The sequence below is a fragment of the Heterocephalus glaber genome, unplaced genomic scaffold (genome assembly GCF_053883595.1).
Source record: "Heterocephalus glaber isolate CG9 unplaced genomic scaffold, H.glaber_assembly_v1.0 deba00001509, whole genome shotgun sequence".
NCBI lineage: Eukaryota > Metazoa > Chordata > Mammalia > Rodentia > Bathyergidae > Heterocephalus > Heterocephalus glaber.
Window position 1 is genome coordinate 14,984,125 of NW_028258325.1, and position 25,939 is coordinate 15,010,063.

The following is a 25,939-nucleotide window of genomic DNA, read 5'->3' on the forward strand; positions in this document are numbered from 1 at the left end:
GGTCCTGTTTCTTGTTGATACGGGACACGAATGAGGTTATGCTGTGAAACTGGGAAAGGGGCAAGAGCACTGCAGAGTTCAGGTGCGCTGCACTGTAAGAATGAGGCAGCTCATCTGTGTCTGAGATAGTGCGCAGTGATACAGAGGATAAGTTGGAGAGGACATAGACAGAGAGCAGTGTTTTACATTCAGGTTGATATTTATCCTGAGAGTAAAGAAGAAAATCTAGGAGGCTTTGCTAACACTATGGAATTTTCCCCTCATTGAAATGATAGCTTAAGTTTCATACCTACTTACTATTACAGGGAGCGTTTAGAAAGGGTACAGACTGAGATTTTTTTTCAGATGAGAGAGACAACTAAGTAAAATAAATGAAAGTGAAAAGTTTGGTAATCATATATTGAAGTCCAAAAGGCCTACTTTTCCTTGCTCTGCTAGCTTAACTGTGACTAGAATAAGTCATATGAATTGAATAGAATTTTGTTTCTCATAGGTCAGCTCATGTCTGGGAAATCTCCACGTTCTTTATAGCAATATATCAGGAGATGCAATGACATTTTCAGTGAATGCTGTTCACATTATTTGTGCATGCACACACGCAGCTTTGGTGATTAGAAAGTCTTTTATTAAAAGACAAGTGTTTGGGAGGGCACAAAGGATTCACTTTGGTCTTTTCTAAAGAAGCTACTGAAGTTTCGACTTAAATTTTACTAGGTGCGGATACAGATTGTATTAAATTGCTTTTCACCTGAGAAATGGCCCCCCTTCTCCTTGGAAAACATTTGAAATATTTCTACAGGACAGAACCTTAAGAACTAAAGGTTCAAAAGATTAGTGCTTTAGGGGAGAAGGCATGGAAATGATACATTTTCTCATAAACTTTAAATGCATTTTGCTTCTTGCAGATAACTTTTAGCTCAAGGCACTAGAGTGCATCACTCATTCACTCATTCATCACAGGTTGATTGAACCATAGCTGAAGCATCAAATCATCAGCCATTGGCAGAGAAGGGGAAAATAAAGAAACTGAAATTGAAATTTGGAACCAGACCATGAATGACTTCATAAGCATGATTAGCAAGTATGTGTTGAACACTTACTTTTAGAAGTGAACCTGGAATCTTTGAGGATAATTGAATCTTGACAGTAGATGAGAGAACTTCACCCCTGGACAGCTTGTGCTGTGACAGTTTCCCTGGAGAAGAGGAACACGGTGTGAAGCTGAGACGGGCCACTCAGGGTGGCAAGAGAAGCAGGCGATGGGGAGATTTGAGGGGTCAAAAGAATCGCAATGTGTGATGATGGGTTGAAGAGTCATTTGGTTTGGAAGACACAAATATCATTTGACTATAAAAGAGAAAAGCAATAGCTATGAAACACATACTGGAAGAAGTCTGAGTTAATGTGTGCACAAAGGCTGCTACCCTTCAGCATGGGAGGCTCCTGGTAAGGACCATTGTTCATATTATACATATAAATATGGAAGTGCAAAGGGAAGAAAATTTATCCCAGAGGATTTCCATTCTAGGAGCAAAGTAGAAGACAGATTTATTTTCCTACATTCACGGCAATAAGCTTAGGGTGAGAAACTCGAAATGAAAAATAAAGTGAAGCATTGCCACCCATTGCCGTTGTGGCAAATGGAAAAGATAAAAAACAGGCTCACCTAAGGAGGACTTGTGGAGGGTACAGCTGAAACTGAAAACACCACGTAAAAATGCTGTTATTTAAAAAATTTTGATAGTTGTGTTTCCTTAAGAGAACTTTCAGGAAAAACTCAGTTTAAGTGGTATCCAAATTGAACTGTCTTGTGAGTTTTACTGCAGTTGTGCTAGCTTTCCTTGTAGGTAGAAGTCCTTGTCCCCAGAATCTCAAGTCAAACACATCTGTGTTAGAATCCTGGTGTAAGCTGTGCCTTGGTAAAATTCCTCACCTGTAAATGTGGAACACGTTGACCACAGCACAGTATTCTTATTAAAATTTTTAAAATGTACATCAGAATGTGGATCTGGTCACCTTGAAAACCCACTAGCTTCATGTATGTCTTTTCTCCTCTTTTCCCTTTCTTCTCTTTCCTTCTGTCTCTCCACCTCACTGCTTTCTCACAGTCATTAGGAAACATAGGATCGTATTTGTCAGCTAAAGGAATCAGAACTTCTGCAGAACACCCACTGAGAACAGGGTCGCTCAGGCCTGCTGCAACATGTGTTGGTGTGTCCACAATCTGCCGGTTGGGTCGTCCGCAGAGCCACCTCATTTTAAGTCACTAACAGGAGCAAGGACAGTGATTTGTGCTTTGGCTCTATGCTTGAGTGAGAGCTACCTTCTTCACCTGAAGCTGAGACTGGAGAAGCTTAACGTTTTTGAGCCAGGCTTCTGTTTTTGAGTCCCTAGTTTCAACTCCTGAAGATGAAGATTATGAGCTTGAGAGGAGAAGATGAAGTATGGGAGGAGCTGCTATTGCACAGCCTACTTCTCTTATAGAAAAAGACAAAGAGTTACCCAGAGAGTTTCCTTATGAAGAGGAACCAAGACCTCGATCACAGTCTTCCAAAGTTGCTATTCCTCCTCCAGTAGATGACAGACAGGATAGGCCAAGATCTCCAACTGGGCCCAGCAACTCCTTCCTTGCTTACATGGGTGGCACAGTAACAATAAGATCTTGCAGAAGTATGGCTTCGGGGAAGGCCAGGGTCTGGGGAAGCATGAGCAGGGGCTGAGCATTGTTGGTGGAGAAGACCAGCAGATGAGGGGACAAGATCATTATAGGTGATGCCTCCGAGAAGGGTGAGTCTCAAGATGCATCAAGAAGTCGGATTCAAATCCATTAACTGAAATACTTAAATGTCCTACTAAAGTGGGCCTACCGAGGAACGTTTTGGTGCAGAAGTCCGTGAAGGCTTGAAATGGAAACCAAGGGAGAATGTGAAAAATGTGGCAAAGTTGGCAAATGTGTGATATTTGAAATTCCTGATGCCCCTGATGATGAAGCAGTACAAATATTTTTAGAATTTGAAAGAGTTGAATCAGCAGTTAAAGCTGTTGTTGATCTGAATGGAAGGTATTTTGGTGGACAGGTGGGAAAAGCAAGTTTCTTCAATTTGGATAAATTCAAGGTTTTGGATTTGGCAGAACAAGTTTGATTTTAAGAACTAGAGTCATCTCAGAGATCCTTAAATGAGCTGTGTATTGAGCAAAGACAATGATCTTTTTTTTTTCCATTAAATTTATTGGTACATTTTAGGTATACAATGCGTTTACATTCATCATTGGGATCTTGAACCTGTACATGATGCATCTTGGTTCTTATTTTTTCCCCATTCCTAGCCCTCCCTTCACCCCCTCCACCCTTCCCTATTTACAAAGACTTTGTTTCTGTTTTTTTCCTTTTCTCATATTTTTTCCTTTCTCTTCTTTCCTTTCCCCTCCCCCTCCCACTCCCTCTACCCCTTTGGACCTTTTCTTCCTATTTCACATCATCAGTTATACATTTTGATCCTTATTTACACTAACTTTTAGACAATGATCTTTAAAGGATCTGTGTTCTGAGCAGAGAAGGTCAAAGCTGGTGAATACTGGATCTGCTGGAGGGAGTTCTGATATATACACTGATTGATCATTTTCCATTTTATGATTTTTTTCATATAGTATGAAAATCCTTTAAAAAAATTAGAAAAATGTAGCAATGGGTAACCCATTTTAGAACCAATCGGAGAAATGGTTGCAATTGCCAATGTCACTTTTATAATGATATTTTAGCGACGTGGTGCTTGATTGTTAATTCCATTTGTAGGAGAAAGTTCTTTAACATCTCTTAGCCTTGCACTTCCCCAGTTGTCTGCCTCTGACTTCTGCAGCATTTCAGCCCCATGTGACGGTCAGGTGCACCTGCTGCATGATGTTTCTCTGACCCTGTGGGGCACTGACCTGAGCAAGTGCTTGCCAACACCTTTGTCTCTCCTCGATGCTTTGAGATGCAACTGTATCCTCTTTGTGTGTCCTAAACCATACTTTTCTTTATGTTTACAATAGCGAGAGACCATTTATGGGAATGCGCAGTAAATGTCAAGATTTGTGATACCTTGTGCATGGCATGGGCTGGCAGTACAAGTGATTCAGTAGTGCTAGCTCCATGGAAATAATTTCCATCCTGCTAAGAGTCTGCATCAGCTTCTGCCATTCTTCTAGCCCCTCTCCTGGTCATTACCTTGGGAGACCTCTGCACCCAACCTTGTTATTAAATTATCTGCTATTAAAATGATAAATTGGTTTCTGCTTCAGTAATTCAGTGTGCTTGAAGATGACTCTCTCTCTCTAGAACCTTGCTTTTTATTAATGTGCACCATACAAAGAAATATTTCTTACCTGAGCAACATATATTAAAGAATTCACTATTTTTGTTGTGAATTTGGGTCCATTTAGAAAGCTATTAGAAATGATGTTTTAAAATTAAATGCATTTTATTAGTAAAACTATAGTTGTACTCAATGAAGCACGTGGTTAAGAGTATATGGAGAGTGGGAACACTGAAAGGGACAAATGTCATCCCCTGTCTTGTAGACATCACTCTGTCTTCTGCAGGATATTGTTTTCATGCTGTGATTGGGTTCAGGTTTATTCTCTTGTTCCTTGAGCTGTAACTCACTTGAGGGCAGGGTATTCATTAGGCTCCTTTACTTTATGCACCAGATAAAAACATGAGTATGATCCTGTGGGTGTGTACATTTTTTCAGGAAAATGTCTACAGATTTCATTAGCAATTTTAGGAGTTCTAAGTTCCCTCTTCTCACATAAAACGTGAGAGTCACAACTGTAGTGAAAACAACTTTTCAGTTCTATGAAATTAGACCGAAATACAAGTTCTATCATTTATTAGTTTTGCAGCCTTAGACAAATAAAGCAACTCTTTAACCTCAGTTTCTCAAGAGTTCCCTAAGGATGTTGAGGGCTAAAAGAAACAAAATATGCAAAATCCAGGACTGCAGTGAATGCTTCAGACATAGTGTGGAGACTTCTTTCTTCTTGTCTAAATGCCATCATTCCTACCATAACATTATTGCATGTCCTCTTGTTCATTCTCAATCAGAGACAGAAACCAGCTGCTCAGATCTCTGTGCACAACTGTCTATGTACTTAAACTACTTAAGCAAACCCTTGCCTCCTTAACTATGGGTTAATTCTTTTGACCCTTCTTTGGAGACAGTTGTCAGATGAGAATTTTCTCAGTGGTTTGCCCACTTAAGGCAGTCTGTCTCTGGAGGAAAGAAAGCTGGGTATTGTTAACAGCAGAGCTCAGCCGTGAGCCCCACCACCACCACCAACCCTGCAGTAAAAAGGATCAATTTAACATGAAGTTACCCATACATTAATGGCCCACATCAGTCCTGAATGCCACTTCCACTTAGAAATAGGGAGTGCATTCTGAGAAATCATCCCCCTTAGATGATGGATACTAAAGACAGAAGAATGAAGTAGCAATAGTAGGGGGAGTCTGGGGGAAGTGTTTGCGATTGTATTAAGGATTTCCTACAAGTCTGGAGCCAAGAAAAACCAACAGTTAGCATTCTAACTAACCATTCAGTTATTTCTTTCCTTACTATCCAAAATTGAGCAGCTTTTAAAAGTGCAGTTCTTATAATTTCAAAATTGCAAATTAAAAAGTGATGAAAGAAAGCAGGCATTATTTTTTAATAAAAAGTTCTATCAAAAAGGCCCCTCTCCACCGCCTGCCTGGCAAGCACAAGGTTCCGAGTTCGATCCCCTGTACAAAAAAAAAAGGCCCCTATCTGCGTGTTTATCTGTTCAGTGAACTAAGTTTCAGCTGCAGAATAATAAAATCATAAATTCAGGACCAGCTATTCACATTATTAACCATCTGTACAGAGAACAAATAAACAACTCTACCAAAATAGATGATATTCAGAAAACCCATTCTATACCCAACTTCTCTTTGTTGGATCAAATGAAATAATGTAGATGAAATTATCATGAAAATTGTAATTTTAGATAAGATTTATTGTTAATATTTTCCCAAACAAAGGCGGCACAGAAAGGTAGGTGCAGAATCTGTGATTCCATGATATATGAGAACTGTAAACAACGTAGAAACTCCCAGAGTAGTGGCTGTGATGAACGCTTGCTTACCAAGATGGAGTAGTTTGCAGAAGTATTCTCTGAGAGAAGTATTCTTTGGAAGGATCTTCTTTGGGTAGCCAGCATCAAGCTCTCATTCCCTGATAGCCATACATTATGCTTAAGATTCTGACTTCCTAGACCTGTTGGTAAATACCCCTAAGTCTTTGGGAAAAAGAACTTTGAAGCTAACAATTTTCCTTGTCAGATGGGGGAGGAAACAGTCTGTGAGGAGCCAGGGTAGATAAGACAGATCCGTGCATCTGTTGAGCCCAGCAGAAGGGGTCAAGCAGATTCAACAATGGCAAAAGAGCCAGAGGTTTTCACTGGCTTCTGCAGTTCTCAGTTGTGCAGTACATCCTATTATCATAACTGAAATAGCTTGATCTTAAAAGATCTTAGTTTTTAAAGTCTGGCTTATATACACTGCTCTTACTTGAATTTCATCATTCATTATTTCCCCTCTGGTAAAAGGAATGGAATTTCAGGTAGTACTGAGCTTCCCTGACAGCCCTTTTTAAATTTTATATTGAGCCATGGTCTAGCTCTGTTGCCTAGGCTGCTCTGCATCTCCTGATCTTCTTGCTTCAGCCTCCTGAGCAGCTACAGACAGGAGCCACCATGTCCAGCCCAACATCCTTTCTTGATTTGAAGGAAAAAAAGATGAAGTTAATAAGTAAGAAATTCTCATAGGAAGTGCTATGTCTTATGTTTCCAGGAAGGAAATAGATTCCAGTCTTCTGGCAAAGAGCAGATATACCCTTTCTGCTGGAGGAGGGCATTGAGAGGACAGGCTCAGCATTTTTGTTTGCCAAGACCTGGCTGGATGGAGGAACAATTTTCCCCAAAAATTAAGTAAAACCTGAAAAAACTTCCCTTTGTTTCATGCTGTCTCTCCCTCTTTTTGTCTTTATTTCTCACTTCTTCAAACACTGATGCTCATGCACATGAACACACCACACACACGCAAATATAGAATTTACCAATTTTAAGTCTATACTCAAATGCCCACAATTGTTTAAATACCCTAAAATATGATTTTAAGTATTCATATTGATAGTGGCAGGAAAAGAATGCTCCAGTGCTTGTTAGAAGAGCTTCCAGTATTGATTTGTGCTTTGAACTGTGAAGATTTATTGGTTCTCTCAGAAATTACTTTAGTTGCTTTTGGTATATGAATAACAATTAAAAGCAATTAAGACAATTGCTTTTAAATAAAGCAACTATTTTATTGTGGAGATAATAGTCTATATATGCCCAGAGACTGAAAGAAAGCTAGGTAGGACCCTTTCTAAATTTAATTTAGATCTTTTACTTACTATTTTTTTAATTTATTGAGAAATTTGTCTGTAAGGAATTGTTGAGTATTTTCATTCAGTCATAATATGTGGAAACTAGAGACAAAAATGTATGTTTTGTTCACTTGCATTATTTTCTAATTTACAGAAAGAACACTTTTTATTTGTGTTTGCTTAAAAGGAAAAAATAGAACATCAATAAAATAAGTACATACTGGATTATTGGTGAATTATAAATAAATTTTAAAATAGAACTACAAATATTATAAGTAAAACACAAAAGGTATGAAAACTAATATATTTAAATTGGAAAACAAAACTACTGAAACTATCTGAATTTTAACTGTCGCTATACAAACTAAAATACAATGTGATTGGAACCTTCTACTATGATTTCAGGATTAACAATTCACTGCCTTTGTCTCACTTCCAGAAAACATGAATTCAAAAATTTACTTATTCAAGGTATAATTAAATAATGTTGAATCTTTGTGGTAGTTCAATGCTAGTACTTTTTTTTTTTGGTACCGGGGATCAAATTTGGGACCTTGCACGTGGGAGACAGGCAGCGGAACCACTGAGCTAAATCCCTGGCCCAATTTTGTCTGTAGCAAACCCTTAGAGAATCTCCTCACTTCCTTTTTTTTCCCATTAAGTTTATTGGTACATTTTAGGTATAAAACACAGTTACAGTCATCATTGGGATCTTGTACCATTACATGAGTATCATAGTTCTTATTTTTTCCCTTCCCTTGCCCTCCCTTCACCCCCTCCACCCTTCCCTATTTGCAAAGACTTTGTTTCCATTTTTTTCCTTTTCTCATATTTTTTCTTTTCCCTTTTTTCCTTTCCCCTACCCCTCCCAATTACCCTGCTCTTTTAGACATTTTCTTCCTGTTACACAATATCAATTATACATTTTTTAAATTACAATATCAAGATCTAGGAGACATTACCACAGATTTCACAGAATATAAAAGGATATAGAAGGCATATTACAAAAATCTTTTTTGAAATAAATTTGACAACTTCTAAGAAGTACCTTGGAAGACAAATTAATGAAACGAACTCTGGAGGAAATATAAAATTTGAATAGCACCTATTAAAGAAAGTATATTCCTAGCTTGAAAACCTACTTATATGACAACAGCAGGCTCATATACATTTTAACTGATAAATTATATCAAACAATTAAAGCAGAAAAAAGAAGGAACATTTCTCCCATCATTTTAGGAATCAACATTGTGCTAATCCTAAAACTGGATAAAGATAATAGAAGAAAAAAGTATGAAGATAGATAGAAATTTGTTTAACAAAACAAAGTATTAGAAGTCAGATCTGGCAGTATGTAGAAAGTGGTTTTGTTATAGGGATGGCAGTGTTGGTTCAGCATTGGAAGATCCACCCCCAAAACTCATCATTTTAACAGAGGAAAGGAAAAAGCCATATGATCCTGTCAGTAGTTGGAGAAAAATTATGGGACTAAATTCTACAGCTGTTCATGGTAAAAGCTGTCAGGAGACTAGAAGTAGAACAGAAACTTCTCAACAGATTAAAGACATGTACTCCATACTTCCAGCGAGAATGCCTTATATGAATGGAGAAGATACAATGCTTTCTCCTTAAGGTGGGGAACAAGGGCAGATATGCTTACTCTTTATCTGTCCATTAAACTTTGAAACCTAGGCCCCACCAAAATAGTCTGGCAATAACACAATTAAGATAGGATTGGCAAGGTAGAAGCAAAATCTTTATATGTAGATGAAATGATCATCTACAGAGAAAATACTGAGAAATCTCTAGAAGCCCCTAGAACTTGTATTTGAATTTAGCAGGATTAGAAAACACAAGGTATATATAAAAATTCAGGTCTGTGTATACTTGCTATAAATGAAGAATTGGATATTGAAATTTAAAAGTTATGTAGGAGTACAAAGGACCTAGAAAAGTTAAAAGCAAAAAGAAAAACAGTGTTGGAAGGCGTTTAGTACCTAATTTTAAGACTTCTTCTACAGCTACAGTAATCAAGGCAGTGTTGGTATAAGGAAAGACATACAGATCATTTGAATGAAACAGAATCTAGAAATAGAACCACACATATATGGTCCACTGAGTTTTGAAAAATTATTTAATATGAGCATTTTATAGAATATAAACTCAATTCAAGAGCCGAGGAAGAGATAGTGTTTTCAGCAAATGGCACTAGAACACCTGGCATCTGTATATAAAACATTAACGTCAACACTTTATTTCCATACGTGAAAATAACTTGAAGGGATCTATGAACCTAAATATGAAAGCCTGAAAGTATAAAACTTTAAGAAGAAATTAAAAGGGAAAATGATAATGAATTCAGGGTAGGCAAGAACTACCTAGTATACAAAAGACATGATGTATAAAAGAAAAAAATTGATAAATGAGATTCCATCCAAATTTAGAACTTTAAATGACATCATTAAAATGAAATGTAGTCCTTAAACAGACCGTATTTACAATGCATATAACCTATGACCAGAATATATAAAGAATTCTTAGAGCTCATTAATAGACGACCCAATTAAAAAGTAGACATAAGAAGATGATAAATAGCCAGTATAGCACAAGGAAAGGTGTGCAACTCTAGAATCAGAAAAATACTAATCAGTACAATAATAAGATTGAATTATACACTCATTAGGGAGATGAAGTTAAAAGTTTTAAAAGCCTTGTCATGACTTTTTCTTTTTGTTGGATTCTCCCCCTTTGTGTTTAATTTGTCATGCCCAATGGATTCATTCTGCTGGGTTTCCTGGGGTTGTGATCCACATTGTCTTTTCCTAGGGTATTGTCTAAAATTTTTTGGAGTGCCGGTTTGATATTCATGAAGTTCCTGAGGTGCTCTTTATCATGAAAGTATCGTATTTCTCCATCAATTTTGAAAGATAATTTTTCAGGGTACATCAATCTGGGTTGGAGGCTGTTTTCCTTTAGGGCTTGAAATACATCACTCCAAGCTCTTCTTGCCTTGAGGGTTTGCATTGAGAAGTCTGCTGTGATTCTGATGGGCTTTCCTTTGTATGTGATTTGTTTCTTTTCTCTCACTGCTTGTAGAATTTTGTTCTTCTGTTGGATTTCTGGAATCCTTACTATTATATGCCTGTGTTTAGATTTTTTTTTGATTAAGGCTAGCTGGAGTCCTATATGCCTCACTTATCTGCATGTCAAGTTCTTTTTCCCTCCTTGGGAAGTTTTCTGCCATCACTTCTGTGAACAGTTTTTTTATTTCATCTGCACTCTCTCCTCTTTCTTCATTGACTCCAATCCGTCTTATGTTATTCATCTTTGCATCGTCTAGCAGCTGCTGGATTGATTTCTCATGTTCCTTTACAATTTTAAGGCAATTTTTCTTTTCCTGGTCACTAATTGCAATCTTGTCTTCTATATCTGAAATTCTGTCCTCACATTGGTTCATTCTGCTGTGCAGACTTTCGATGGAGTTTTTAATCTCTTGGAAATCTGTTTACATCTGTTTTATGGATTCCATTTGTTTCCTATGTTGGGATTCCATCATGTTCTTCAGATCCTCTATTTTTTTATCTGTGTCCTCTCTAGATTTATTAATCATGTCTTGCACCATGAGCAAAATCTTTGCTGTTATCTGAGTAATTAGTTCTGATTTCATTTTTCCCAGATCCTCTTTTGTTGCCAGTTCAGAGAGTCCTGGTGGTTGAGTATCAGATTGTTCCACCTTGTTTCCCTTTGGGGTTCCTGTAGGTGATCCAGAAGTCTGTTTTTGAGGCTTGTTTACATGTCTTCTCATTTCCACAGGGCAGCGGGGGGGGGGTGCTTCTGGCGCCCGCACGGCTCAGCTTCTCTGCCCTAGGAGCTTTGGATGGCAGTGGGGGAGCTTCCTTCCGGGTGCTGGGACCACCTCATCTTCTCTGCCCTAGGAGCTTGGGATGGCGACTGGGGAGCTTCCTTCCAGGTGCTGGGACCGGCTCACCTTCTCTGCTCTAGGAGCTTGGGATAGCAGTGGGGGAGCTTCCTTGTGGGTTCTGGGACTGACTGAGCTTCTCTGCCCTAGGAGCTTGGGATGGAGAATCTCCTCACTTCTGACTCTTCATATGTGAAACGAAAACAGTGTTGCTTACACTCTACGATCATGTGACAAGAATGACCATAAAATCCTATTCAAGCATTCAAACTAATTACAGTTTAAATGGGATTTCATATTTAGCTATACTTTATTCAGTGGGACATTAAAAAGGAAGCATCCTAAATTTTTCATCTTGGTAAGGTTTAGATCTACAATGGTGCCCAATGTTCTCATGTATTCAGCGGCGGGCCTTTTGGAAGGTGATGGAATCATGGAAGCACTGTACTCATCAGTGAATTAACCCATTAATGTGCTCCCAGCTAAAGTGCTCTAAGGGTCTGGGCCTAGTTGGAAGAGGTTTGTGGCTGGGGATGCTCCTACTTCTTCCATTCTTGCTTTGTGTTCCAGCTTCTATGAGGTAGCTGGGTTCCTCGGCCTTGTCCATCCCCTTCATCTCTTTCCCCTGGACCTTGGTGAATATGTATTGAATCCTATGAAACTGTGAATTAAATAGGTCTCTCTTTCTTTAAGCTGTGGGTGTGTTGGGTGTTTTGTCTCATGATAAGAAAGCTGACAGACATAAATAGAAGTTTTATAACTTAAGTCCACATTTTAGATACGTGCTATTCTATTTAATTTTGTTGCACCTGGATTTCTAATGGTACATCTGTCTCTCTAATATCAGAAAAAGTCAATGATGGTCACCAAAGTAAATGGCTCCAAATAAAGGAAATTGTAGCCTAATTTAAAATATCTGTTCTACTGGACACCAACACTTGGCTATATTTCTGATGAAAAAAAACTTTGATCCAGCTACTTATGATACTGTTAACTATCCAAACTATCCAAACATGATTTCTTTATTCTAAGTTTAGCCAGCTTTACTGTGAGTCAAATGCACAAAAACTTATAGTTGTTCATTAGGTGTATTGTTCAAATACTTGTTCAATAGGTGTATTTGGAAAAGCCACAGTGTAAATCTAACATTTGATTTCAAATTAAACTCCTTCCTGTGTAACACCTTGAAAGTCATGCTGTCGTCTTTTACAATACAATGTGGTTTGGATATTCCTAGTCTCTAAATCCACCTATTTTGAAGGAGTGAGGAGAAGTTAACTTGTGTAACAGAATAAAAAGAAAAAAGGAGGCCCCAAAATTTGTATCAGAATAGTCACTGTTACAGAAATGTAATGGTATGTAAATTCAAACAAAATGTAAGAACCCTAAACTATGGAAGTTTGTGGATGTGCATACATACGTGTAGTTTTTAAACTTTCCCCAAAGTATTTTATTTTTCTATGATATCCTAAGCCACCTGGTAGTCCAAGTGAGGGATAGAAGTCACCAAGAACCTACAGTCCGGCTCTGCCTCCTTCTCAGCAGCCATAGGACAACTGCATCTCCACTGTATCTCCTGACGTTTGCTCTGCTGCCAGTAGCTTAGTCCCACTTACTGACAGAGTGCAGCTTTCTCTGTGGGAACCTAATAAAAACCGTACATTTCTCCCTTGATGTTAAGGTTGTGATTTCTTTGGAATCAATCCACAGATTTTTTAAAAAATCAGTCAATAAAGACACTGTTTTTCTTTATAGATGGCTCCTTTGTTCCATTAATGCTATAGAAAGAAATACTATAAGCCAGAAAATGTTATCTTGAATTTTGTTAAGGTGCATAGTTTTCTAAAATCATCTAGAAGAAAAAGCTTTTCATACTTTGAGGTTAATTTTCTATTGTCCTACACAAAGTCCCATGCATATCAATGGATGTTTCTCAGCAAGTTGTACTGAGACTAAGAACTGCACTCTGGTGTGAGCCTTCAAGTCTGCTGGGGTTAATTATCTGTGTAGAGTGGCTAAGTATAGTTTGTGGATATATCATCAAATGCACTACTTTTGTAGCAAATTGATTTAAGTGCCTTTTTGGAACAGTTGTTGGGCAGGATTGATTCAGTAGCCAGTAGATTGACTTACACAGCAAAATTGTGTCTGGGTTTATTTTGGTATCCAAATACAATTTTAAGAAAATGGGAGGTTGGCGGTGCTAAAGTGCAATTCTCCATCAACTTAAACTGTGAAATGCTATGACGTACATTATTAAATGATTTTCAGGAAAGTATGATGGGTTACAATGGCCATTGACAACTGGCACAAACACAGAGCATTTTAGTGGCAATACAAATGGTAAAGTACATTTCACCTCACTGAAATGGTAGAACCTGACATGGTCAAGGTATCCCTGATGAAATGCTCTACTCGCAAAACTTCTTGTGTCACGGATGAAGCAGTACAAAGGAAATCAATATGGATGGTGTGATAAATGACCAGCTTTGTTGATTTTGTGTTTTCTTCTCAGGAGAACCCCAAACGTCTTATAAACTCAGAACAAATCCACCCTGTGTCATTTTACCTTTAGATTCCTGAGGGCAAGCACTTTGTTATGTTTGCTGCTGTCTCCCCCAGACTATTAAAATGATCTGATCATGTTCTTCTACTTCCCTAAGTCTTTGTTTCTTCATCTCTGTTGGAAATCTCAACACCTACTTCTTAGTGTTGTACTATTAGATAGATAATATATGGAAAGCATTTGGAACCATGTCCAAGTAGATATATGCTCCTAGTATTTATGTAAAAGGATAAACTGAGCAGTTTAAAAATTCCTCAGCTCTGATTCTTCCTTCTATGGCCCAGGTTGTTTTGTTGTTGCTGTTGTTGGTTGTAGACCCTGCAACTCTATCATTTTTACCTCTTATTCTCTTCCTCTCATGTCTCCTTCCCTATCATCCTTTCTTTCTGACTTCTTTGCTCTGTTTCTTTCTTACTTCAGCATAGCTCTGAGCCGTTGTTTTGGCTTTTTCCGTACTGGGTTTAGTGGTCTCTGTGGGACAACAGGTTGCCTGGGGAAAGCAGGCAGCTTGCAGTGAGGAGTAACCTCCATTGCCAGAATCAAGATAGCTGATTCTTCGTGCAGGAGGAAGGGGAGTGATGGCATTGCAGAGTACACACCCTCTTGACCTCCATCCGTAAAGGCCGACTATAGTAACTCACCATATTTAGAACAAGAAATTGCCTTTCAGAATTGATGCCTGTGGCTAACTCCCATGTATATAGATTTCAGAAATCATAATATCACAAATATGATTTTTGGATCTCCTCAGATCGTTTGCTGGCTGCATAATGAAGAATAGTTTTCGCATTTAATGGAAACATTAGCTTAAGTTTGCCTTTCAAAAATTGTAAAACCGCTTTTTACATTCAGAACTTTATGACATGCCCGGATATGGACTATGAGCCTTTCGTGCTTCTTTGTAATTCAGAAACTATATATGATGAATTTAAATTTCTTGAATTTAAAGTGTATCTTAATATATAACTCAGAGCTTGCTGGGATTGTTTTTAAGTATTTATTGATAATGACAGCAATGTAATTCACAAATACTGTATTTAGTCATGAAAAAGCCTTTTCTGATTTGTCCTAAATTGTCCTTTGATAGATATGATTGCTAAAATTGGTGTGCTAAAATTTTACCTAAATTTAATGAATCTTCCAAAAATCTGTTTGTTGGTATGCATCTTCACACTAAAATGATAATATGCGGCGTTTACTGAAGCTTATTAATATGTGTGAGGCCCAGTGCTGAACATCTCATATAATTTTCCCAACAGCTCTATGAAAAGTGTTCCAAATGTTAATTTATAGACTGGGAAATTGAAACTTACAGAAATTTAAAAGAAAAAAACTAACTGACTCAAGGTCATGGGGCTAATGGCATATCCAAGATAAAACTCTTTGGCAATTCAGGCAAAGATGATGCCCTCGAGTTCACCTCAAAGTGCAGAGAACAGACAGAAATGTGCACAATCGTGCAAAGCTATGGCAAGCAGGTCTGGCGTATGAAGCATTTGTTCTGTGCTGTGTACTCCAGCACCATTGCAGAAGCACCATTCAAGCAGTGGCCTTGTGAGGTGGGTGGTTTGATTAGTACCGTTCTACAGAGGTTGCTGTTCAGGCCAAGGATGGATTCCTTGCCCAAGTCACAAACCTAGTAATAGGTGGAGCCCAGATGCCAATCCCACAGTCTAGTTTGAATGACAGGAATCTTAAAGCCAAGCTTTCTCTCTTCTATTCTCAGGAAGATTCGTGATGGCTTTCACCAGGTGCACGTCATGCATAATTAACATAGAAATGAACTGACTTCAACCATATATATCTGGGCTTCCGTTTTACTCCGTTTAGAAACAGCTGCTCCCAAAGGAAGTGTGAAGAAGGGTAGAAGGCATTCACGAGGACCACTTCTCCTCTGCTCCAGGTCACTTGCTGCTCTTGCATGAGTTCCTGCCCATGACCCTTGTGATACTCCACCAAAACCCCATTGCTCTGCGCAGGAGACTGTTCTTTGTCTCGAACTACTTCAAGCATCTGTTTCTTCTGTAAAACTCATTTTCTTCTTACGCATACTCAGTTATCTGGATCTTCAAGCACATGAAGATAATTCTTTTCCATGAATTGTGTTGATTAGATGTTTGAATAAAAGGAGTTTATTAAGTAAACAATAGACTTTTTATGAAATTATGAGTTTTCACTGTGATGACATTTACAGGTTAGCCTAATTATTTCCCATCCACCTTTATATTTCTTTGCTTTTCTGAACTTAAAACCTAGACAAATACTCATTTATCTTTATTCAGTAGCTTCCAAAGTAAGCCATAGAAGTACAGATTTATGATATTCTCAGTGAGACTCTGAGAGAGGTTAAACTGTGGAGGAAAATAAAATTACCAGTAATTAAATTTACAGGCAGGTTTGCCATCTGAAGCAAATTTATTGCTTCATACTGAAAGATAGTTTAGCCACTTTCACATAAAGCAAATCCACTTTTACATGATATAGGTATTATACATTGCCATTTCAATTTATATAATTAAAATGATATCATTGGACTCTGAGGTTAATGGGATATTCAACTGGAAACCATACGTCGTGAGCAATAAAATAGTAGCCTTGCACATTGGCTCTTTTATTAAAAGCTGATGCAGTATTTCAGCTCCAATAGATTATATTCTACCTTTTAAAAATCTTTAGGCTTCCCCTTCAAGAAGAAATAATTCTTTTGAAAGTCACCTTTATTTTTTAGAAATAGAAAAATTCAATCTATAGAATCCCTAAAATAAACATTTGAAAATTATTTTCATCTTATACCCCTGCCCCATAAGGACACACCAGAGAATGCCTCATGTGTGACCGTTATAATTTTTTTACCGGTTATATTTAGGAAGATACCTATCTATGTAACTATTTATATATATATATATTTGAAAATAGTAAATTTCTTTCTTGCTCTCCCTCTCACCTGCACCCATACATACGTTTCCCAAAATTATGTATATATTTTAATATTCAGTTCTGTATGCGTATCATATACATATGTTGGGAAAATAATGATAGAAAAATACATCCATTTCCAGTTTTGACAATAGCTTATTGCAAATTCAAAACAAATTAAGAGCCTTTTCTATACTCTGTAAAATTCTGCTAGCAGGATCAAAAGCAAATATCGTGCCTGCAGAGCCGTTCTAAGTATATGAAGATTTAAAGAAGAAAAGAACCAAAAGTTCAATTTATAGGAGTTGAACTAGAACCAGACAAGTCTTCTAAGAGAAGCGTGGTGCCTGACAAGGTTTGAGATGGTCCATAGTGGTAGCTGCTCTTTGATGGTCATGGTCTAATAATTGAGCTGTTATTATACTAATTAATAATATCCCAATATAAAAATGCCGACAAAGAACTATATCCTCTGAGAATACGGACTATATTAGTACCTACTACAGGTAGTTATTGATTTTGAAACTGCTTTATAAAGTCTGTTGTATCCATCACCTGAGAAATAGATAAGGAAAGAAATGCATCATTTGTATACGGTGGGATTTTAATTATTTAAGCGGACAGATGTGTGCTACAGCATGCAGGTGGGAAAAGAGAATACTAAATGAGTACAAAGGTTGTTTCAAGGCAAAGAAAATCTTTTGATTGTGAGAATGATTTCCCAAAAGTATAAATAACATAGAAAACATTAAATCATTCCTTTTAAATGGTGAATTTTTGGGGGCATAAACTGTATTTCAATAAAGCTATTAAATCCTATTAAAAAATTCTTTTAGAGGGACATTTTTGTGTCGAATTGATGTTTTCCAATTTTCTTGGTCAAGTGTAGGTTTGTCAGTGTTTTGTCAAAGGAAGCTGATCTTTCATTGACTATTTTTTCATGATTATCAAAAAATTACTTTTTATTTGAAGTTTGTAAATTCTGGATGGAAGAAAGGTGTGCTGGTTGGCTATTTTTCTAGACAAACCCTAGACAGATTTTTTTCAATACTGGGTGATGAATCCAGGGCTGTGTATACACTAAGTAAGCACCCTAACACTAGCTTTTATAAAAAGACACATTATCGCTAAGGTGCCCAGGTTGGTCTTAAATTCAATATACCCTTGCTTGGAATTACAGGCTCTCTCCACTGTGCCTGGAAACACCAGACATTTTTATAACATCAGAATTGAGTGCACATATTAACACTGACTTTTTATAAAGTCAAAATCGGTTTGCTCATTGACATGGAAAATGGGGAGAGACGAGAAAAAGAACAATACTTTGCTGGGTTCTAGTCGATCTTGCACAAATTCTTGAAACCCTCCTTAAGTCTCGTTCAAGAATCCTCCTCTTTTATCTTTACTACTGTTTTGTTTATTTTTTGAGATGGGTCTGGATATGTAGTTTAGGCTAGTGTTGAACCCCTTATGTAGCCCAGGTTAGCCTCAAACTCACTGCAATCCTCCTACCTCAGCCTCCTGAGTGCTGGGATCATAAGCATGTGCCACCATATCTGGCCTCTTTACTACTATTATGATTAACTGAAAATTCCTTAGTCATCTACTCAGATGTTGTGAAATCCCTAGACAACCTCTCTTTTCTTTTATTTAGTAAAGTACAGTAAACTATGTTATCGCCATTCACCCCAGTGGGCTTGCCTTCAACGGATGTGTGCCTTCCTTTCTCCATCCTTCTTTTGGATAGCTTTCCCCTTCTTACCTCCTCATCCCACAACTTTCCTTAAGGTGTAAGGCACTGCTGTCCTCTTTCAAAATTATCTCCTCTTGTGTGTGTTATCCCACTCTTGTAATATCCCATTGTTTGACTCTCAAATCATGAAATACGTACAAAGAGCTTTGTAATTTTCCATTCCCATAGGCAGTATTTTTAGTATGTGCTGTTACCTGATGGTTCTACCCAATTAGTTATTGCTCTCTTGAATATGTACACTTCATTGGTAAGGTGATTGGTGATAGAATTTACTCCCATTGTGAAGTTTTTATTTCAAATGAGTGACCTTGTTTACAGTATTCGAAAAGTTTTAAAAGTGGATTCTCATAAAACTTTGGAGATGGATGATGGTGACAGTTTACACCAAGCTGAATACATTTAATACTAGTGGACCATGTACTTATAAGGTGCCTTAACTAACTTTCATGTTATGAATTTTTTTCTACCCTACAAGTGGCCTTTGATATTCAGTGATCTTTTTTTGTCTAGAGTACTCCATATGTATATGGGGGGGGTCTGTGTGTGTAATATATATACATATTTTATACAGTGTATGTCAATGAAAGAAAACTATCACCAAGCAATGGGCATATCAAATCTTATGCTATTGATAAATGTTTTTGAATAAATACATACATACATACATGTATAATAAGAGAATAGGAGCAAGGGTGAGAAAAGACCATAGCTGATTTCCCTGCTTGCAAATATTGAAATTTTGAGTAAATTGAGCATTTATTCTAATGAAGAATATCATGAAAATTTGAAACTTGCTCATGCATTACATGTTACCCAACAGGAGATTTATATATGCAGTTTGTGATTCGATTCTCAGCATGGTACAAGACTCTTTAATACAGTCATTCATTCAGTCAGTCACTCATTCATTCATTTATATTTCAGTATTAGGGATTGAACCCAGGGTCTTCACATGGAGCTACAGCCCCAAACTTTTTTTAATTTTTAAAAACATGAGCTTACAAAATCACAACCTGCCAGGGATTATCTGCAATTTGGAATCCTCCTGCCTCAGCTGCCCAGAGCACTGGAATTACAGGGATGTGCCATCATGCATAACTATACTATGATATTCTTTAATCTGTATTTCTGGCTCTGAGCTCTTTACTGAGTTCTAGTCTCATATTGTCAACATTTTAATTTATGAAACATTACCATCAGTATCTCCTTCATTTGCCTTGTTATGAAAATGTCAAACAATCTTTTCAGAATCTGTTTTCTTTCCTGATTTCCCTTAATTGTGTCTGGAACAAGATTTTTTCACTTATCAGGTCTCAAATCGTAGACTTACTTATTACCACTCTCTCTTGCACATACATCCAGCAAGTTGCTATAACTTGTTAGTTTTTTCTTCAGAGCTTTTTTCTTTCCTTGCCACCCTGCCATTTCCTGAAGGCCTGTCATTTTTCAGTAATTCCATAGAACAAAAGGTGAACTAAATGTCCTGCATTCATCAAACTAACAATAGAGACAGGGAAGAAAGAAATTACTCTAAATTTTAAAAAATTTGTCTCTAGTCACAGCATATTTACAGGATGCCGTATGATAATTCAAAATTGCATAGGGAGAATCAAAAGATATGGAGAATGTTTACATTTTAAAAATCTTATTACATCTAAGAAAAATGGAGTAAGTATATTCAAAGAATGGGAGAGAGTTTTGAGTATTGATGGCAATATGTCTTTCACTGTTACAAGTTTTTAAATTTCAACATTTACTATATTTTGTGATCTTCCTGCTTTGGTCACTCATTTATAGTAATTTCTGTCACATAAATCAGTATAATATGTTTTTATTCACTAAATCCAGCACCTGTGACTTCTGGCTCCTCCCCAAAGTGGGTTTGGTCCCAGAGCAGTGGCACAGATAGGTAAAATTCTGGATATGTTCTGAAAACTGAGTCAGGAGGATTTCCTGTGGATTTGTTACAAGTATAGAAGAACATATCAGTGATGCCTCCGAAGTCTTTTGTCTGAGCAGTTATAAAAAATAACTATAAGGTATCCCTTAACTAGAATGAAGAAAACTTTAGGAGGAAGTGGCGTGATACACTTTTTAAAAATATGATGGTACCAGTATGTGTGTATGTGGGGGGGTGCTGCATTGGAAGGGATCATAAATCAAGGCAAGGAGATCATTTTGGGGTCTTAGTCATCTATGGAAGTGACGATGAATGGTGAGAAATATTCTTACAGTGGCCATGCCAATGGAAAATTGGAGAAAGGCACTTGATTAGAGGCATTGCTGATCTATTTGGAGAATGGGTTGGATGAAATACAAAAGACAAGGACTAAAACTAGAAATCCCAAGGTTTCACAACTGGCCATGAGGGGCTCTAATGTGGCTCCAGAAAGTTTTTCCAATAGTGAATTTGAAGAATAAAAATGCTTTCCTATTTGAAACCACTTTCATTCATATCTTTCTTGTGGCGATTAGTTTCAGAATGGGACCATTTTTCTAGCTCTTCATGTCCTTGTCATCTCAAAAAATAAACCACAATTTTAGTTTCAGGATAGTCAATATTCTGATATTTCTACAGCAAATTCTACTTTATGCCTGAGCATTTGCAGTGAACTCTTAACAAAACAAGTTTAATCTCTTCATCTTCATCTCAATTCCACAATGCCCTATGTCTCATCAGAAAACCTTTTCCACTTTTTCCATTTTGTTACGTTACTCAGAAAACTCAAGTGCATTCGAGCTCTGTCTAAGATGATGCTCACCTTAATTTGCACTGAAAACCTTTTATTTGGAACTAGGCCAAATTGTCAAGTTTATTATTTAGTATTCTCCAACATATACTTGCCGTGGGCATTGAAGATCTGCCGGCCCTCTGAGACAGCACCCAGTGCTACTTCTGTTTCCATTGTCTCTACCTGTTCTAAAATTCAGTTTCCTAAAAATCAACCCCAATCAAGACATTTCTTCCTCCTGAAATACATTTTTACACTCAATTGCTGGTAAAATAATTACAGACTCCTCTGTTGGTACCCATACACACACACACATATGCACACTAACTTAGTGTTCTGACTCATTCTCTTTATTTTATGAAGTTCACGGAACACTACACTGCTGTGAGTAATGTCTCCCGTAGCCTACAGTGTGATCTTCCAGGAACAGAGCAGACCCACATGGGGGCATATAGAAGAGTCTCCAAGTAGAGTAGACGTGCCACATATGTAAACATGACCTCTGTGATACTGAGTATGTGCAGGTGCTTTCTGAACATTAAAGCTATGAACTTGTGGAATGCACTTAACATTGTCATGAGGTAGGCATTATTATTTTCCATTTTACAGATGAAGAAACTGAAGTACAGAGAAAGCCACTTTTTTTGCCAGGTACCATGGTTAGTAAATGGCAGTGTTAGAACTTATTCTCAGGTACAGTCTAAGTGTATACTCCTAATTTCTCTAGCAGGGCATCTCTCTCCCTCGATTTCCACCAATTACCACCTGTAACCTCTTCCCTCAGCACAGGAGGCTGAGATTAACTGAGCACGATCATGTTCCTATGAGTGTCCAATAAGATATTTTATTGTGAGGGTGGCCTAGGTCAGGTATCTTCCAGTGAGTATTCCTTCTCTGATTTTCTTGATCATCCTTCTCAGATACCACTCATAATTTTTTTGCTATATGCCATCTTCCTTGTCCTCCAACCACATGATACAGATCACGTTCTATAACTACATAGAAAAATTCCCAAGACCAAAATCATAATATTCAGAATTGCTCTTTGATTTCCCAATATTATTGATAGTCCCTCTCATCTAACTTCACAGTGACCCTTGTGTCCTCTTCATCCCTGTATCATCCACTCCATAAGCAATGCATTTCTGCAGTTTGGTTGTGCATGTGTCCTTGATGTCACTCATAGCCTTTTCCATCTTTTCTCCTTATACTGGGGACTGCCACATCTGTTGTCTTAGGTTAGGTAAGTGGTGTATTCATGGTGCTATATTCCTAGAGGTGCTCATGATCTTTTTTCCATCTGTTATAGGAGTCCTGTACCTGATATTTCAAATACAGTGTGATTAAATTTGGACCACTGACCATATATTCATTCTACTCCCCACTGCCAGTTTAGGGTATCTAAGAACCTCTGCCTTGCTCCCACCCCCTAGTCTGCCCTCCTCACTGTTGTCTGCTGAAATGAGAAGGTGCTCCTCAGTGAGTAAGAGACAGGCTACATATCGCAAGCTGATTTGTCCTTCCAACCTCTTCTCCTACTACTCTGACACATATTTTGTACCCTCAGCAAACAAGACCAAAAACTCCTCCCATGAAAAGTTCTGTTTTTCCACCTCCATCCCCTGTCACTACAAATGTTGCACCATCACACTGCTTAGGTCTTTCTCAACACATTCACATTCCCTCTCTTGAAATTCTAAGTACCTTCTTTTCTCATTTTCAAGAATCTGTTAGAACTTTCCTTATTTACCTTTCTGTTTGCCTACTTTCTTCATCTTCTTTACTGGACTTTGAAATTCCTGAAGACAATCTTACTCACCACTCTAACTTTTGCAACAAAGATTAAAGCCTTGCAGATATTAAATATTAAATAAATATATGGAGATTGGAATTTTGAAGCCCACTCGTTTATATATGTAGAGAATGGGAATCAGTGTTCAGATATAGTTTAATCCATCATTTTTGCAGAAGACATACATAAGTCAGACTTGGATAAGTTAAGAAAAACATTCCTAAATTCCTGATCACAAGAAGAAAATATTTATTGACTAATACTGGTTATAATTTTTAGAAATTCCTGAATCTCAACTCGATATCTGTGTGCATTTCCTATACACTTAATAATTTGCCTCTTTCTGTAGCACTAATACCTGACATTTCTAATGCTTAGTTTCCTTTTTCTGTAAAACCAGCATAACAATGACTATTTTGCAAGATGTTTATGAGGATTAAAGGACCTATATATTAAATGCAGTAGTATGGTCTGGAAAATCAACTCTCATAGATACTGAAGATATGTTAGGGTTTTTTTCTCCCTAAGTGAACACGGCCCACTTGACTGCAGAGGCTTGGGATTTATAATTAAAATTGCCTGTTACAGTGGTGTTCGCACTCCAGCTGAGACCCCGAGGCTTGCTCTTGGAAGTTGTCTCTTCCAGAGAGCACAACACGTAAACCATTAACCTGGAGGGAATAAAGACCTGTGAGGCCGACATGCTTTCATGCATTTGTAAAAGTAAAAGCTTGGTAGACACTAGAGAAAGTTTTTCTGTGCCCTGTGATAATGCCAAAGGTAATCAGGAGGATTAAAATTAAATTCAGGTGGAATGGTGTTCTGTCGGTTTCCCTGTTCCTCAGGTATGTTTCTCTGAACCACGGGAAGTCATCTCCCTGACCTTCCTCCCTCCTCACTAAACCCCAGTTGAGAATGTGACTCCAGGACAAAACTGTGCCTGGAAACCCAGCAGAGCTGAGCCTACAGTTAGGGAATGAGGTGTCTCCAGCTGTAGCGATCTGAAGGCAGCAGAGGCTGGGAGTAGCCCAGAGTGGAAGCAAACATCTCTGCCATTTTTATTCACCTTCAGGCTCTCTGAAGCAATTTTTGTCCAAGGAGAAGTTGGAAAAATGCAGTTAGCAGGCACTGATTATAAATACAACTGTTTTCAAGGGTATTATAGGTTCATACTTGCTTGAATTTAATCTTTCCTTCCTCTTCATTTCTTATTATTTTCTGATTTTTTTCCCCTTCTCTATCTTTCCTTTTGCTCTGCTCTTGCACTGAGGAACTTCAAGGCTTTTAAATATATATTGTTAAATATTCTTCACTCAGTGTAATTTTTAAAAAGGGAGAAAGTCAGTCTAAATCAATGACAAGCTGGAGAAATAAGCAATTTTTAAGGAAATGAAGTTTTATTACTCTTAGGGATGTACTGAAATTATTGAAAGCAGCAATGAGCTATGTCACTTAGGAAATGGATGGCTGCCTTAACTCCAACATAAGCACATACTGTAAATTTACTCCTTGAAATGAAATATGTGGGTTCTTTTTTTTTTTTTTTGGCTAACAACCTTTTCTCTTTAAGTAGACTAACATTCATTTCTTTACAAATTGCTTAGCAAACATTTTTTATTTGAACTTGAGGATATTGAGATACAAATGGAAATCTCCATTGTTTAAGACTTGATGCTAATGAGGTCAAGACCACACACTAAATCTCCATACTGCCAATTATGTCTCTCATGTGTGGCTATAAGAGTATGCACTAGGAGGCCTGGTCATGAGCAGCTGAAGGGCATAGCGTGTGGATGACTGTCTCCTGTGTGCTTCCACATCCTGGAAAATGGCTGTATTTCCATCTGCAATGTGTCCGTGGTCGGTAACTTCATCTTTCTCTGTGAGAATCAGTTACTGTAGAGTTTAAAGATAATTTTAACACCATCCCATCATTGTTAGTTTACTGACTTGATATTTCAGTGTTTTGCTATCTGACCATGTTATTTAAAACTAGAAAAAAATTTTCTACTTTTAGAGGCATTTTTTGCAAATGTAATTGTACCTTACTCATTGAGGCTAATAATACTACGTCAGCTCATAGAATTGCCTCTGAACTCTTTAAAAAAAAAAAAAAAAAAAGATCCTTCTGATGAGATCAGTGATTTCTTTTTTGCAAACTTCCTATTCCAGCTCAGAGTGAGCTTTTTTTCTATGATTAAAATGTATTTCTCAATTAAATTAAAATGCAAATATAGACACTCTGTGTTTATGGTTATAATAGAATTATTTAAAGAGGGCTTTAAATCAACCTACTATTATTATTTCATGCAGAAACTTTATTTTATTGTTGGGCTGGTGCTGCCATGGTCCATTATCAAGATTACTTAAAGTGCTATGAAACCTTAATCACATTGCCCAGGTTCTATCAATTTGTACCCACCCTTCTCCAAGAAGCTGAAGTAAGCTGTATTCTTACATACTTCAGAAGTTATGTCAGTGATGTTGGAGAAATCTCAAGTACTAAACCTTCCGAACCTCCTGAAATTGACTTATGAAAAATTTACTATTTGTTTGAAATAAATAATAATCGTATTTTATTTTACAGGATTAGGGCAATTCTTAAGAGTCTCATATTTTATACATTGTTATAAAATTAAATATCTAGAAGAATACTTCAAGTAATGATTGTGTCCAGTCTTTGTATTAGCAATATAATGTATTTATATGGGAAATTGTATCTAATGTTATGCATTTAATGATGATCCTTTCAGATTTCTTTTCTTTTTCTGGGATCTTACACTTCTCAATCACTGTGGTTGAAATTTAAAATAATATTTTATAACTTTATCTTTTTC

General features: G+C 37.3%; 1 protein-coding gene and 1 pseudogene across 5 annotated transcripts in view; both read left to right on the forward strand.

Annotated features, from left to right (window-relative positions):
* The window catches only part of Slit2 (slit guidance ligand 2), a 342,324-nt gene that overhangs the window by 184,542 nt on the left and 131,843 nt on the right, over positions 1-25,939 (forward strand). The gene's annotated exons all lie outside the window — the stretch shown is intronic.
* Positions 31-25,908, forward strand: LOC147825073 (splicing factor 45 pseudogene; annotated as a pseudogene). Its single transcript, XR_015441394.1, has 2 exons — positions 31-94; positions 2,344-25,908. The product of XR_015441394.1 is annotated as a splicing factor 45 pseudogene (transcript).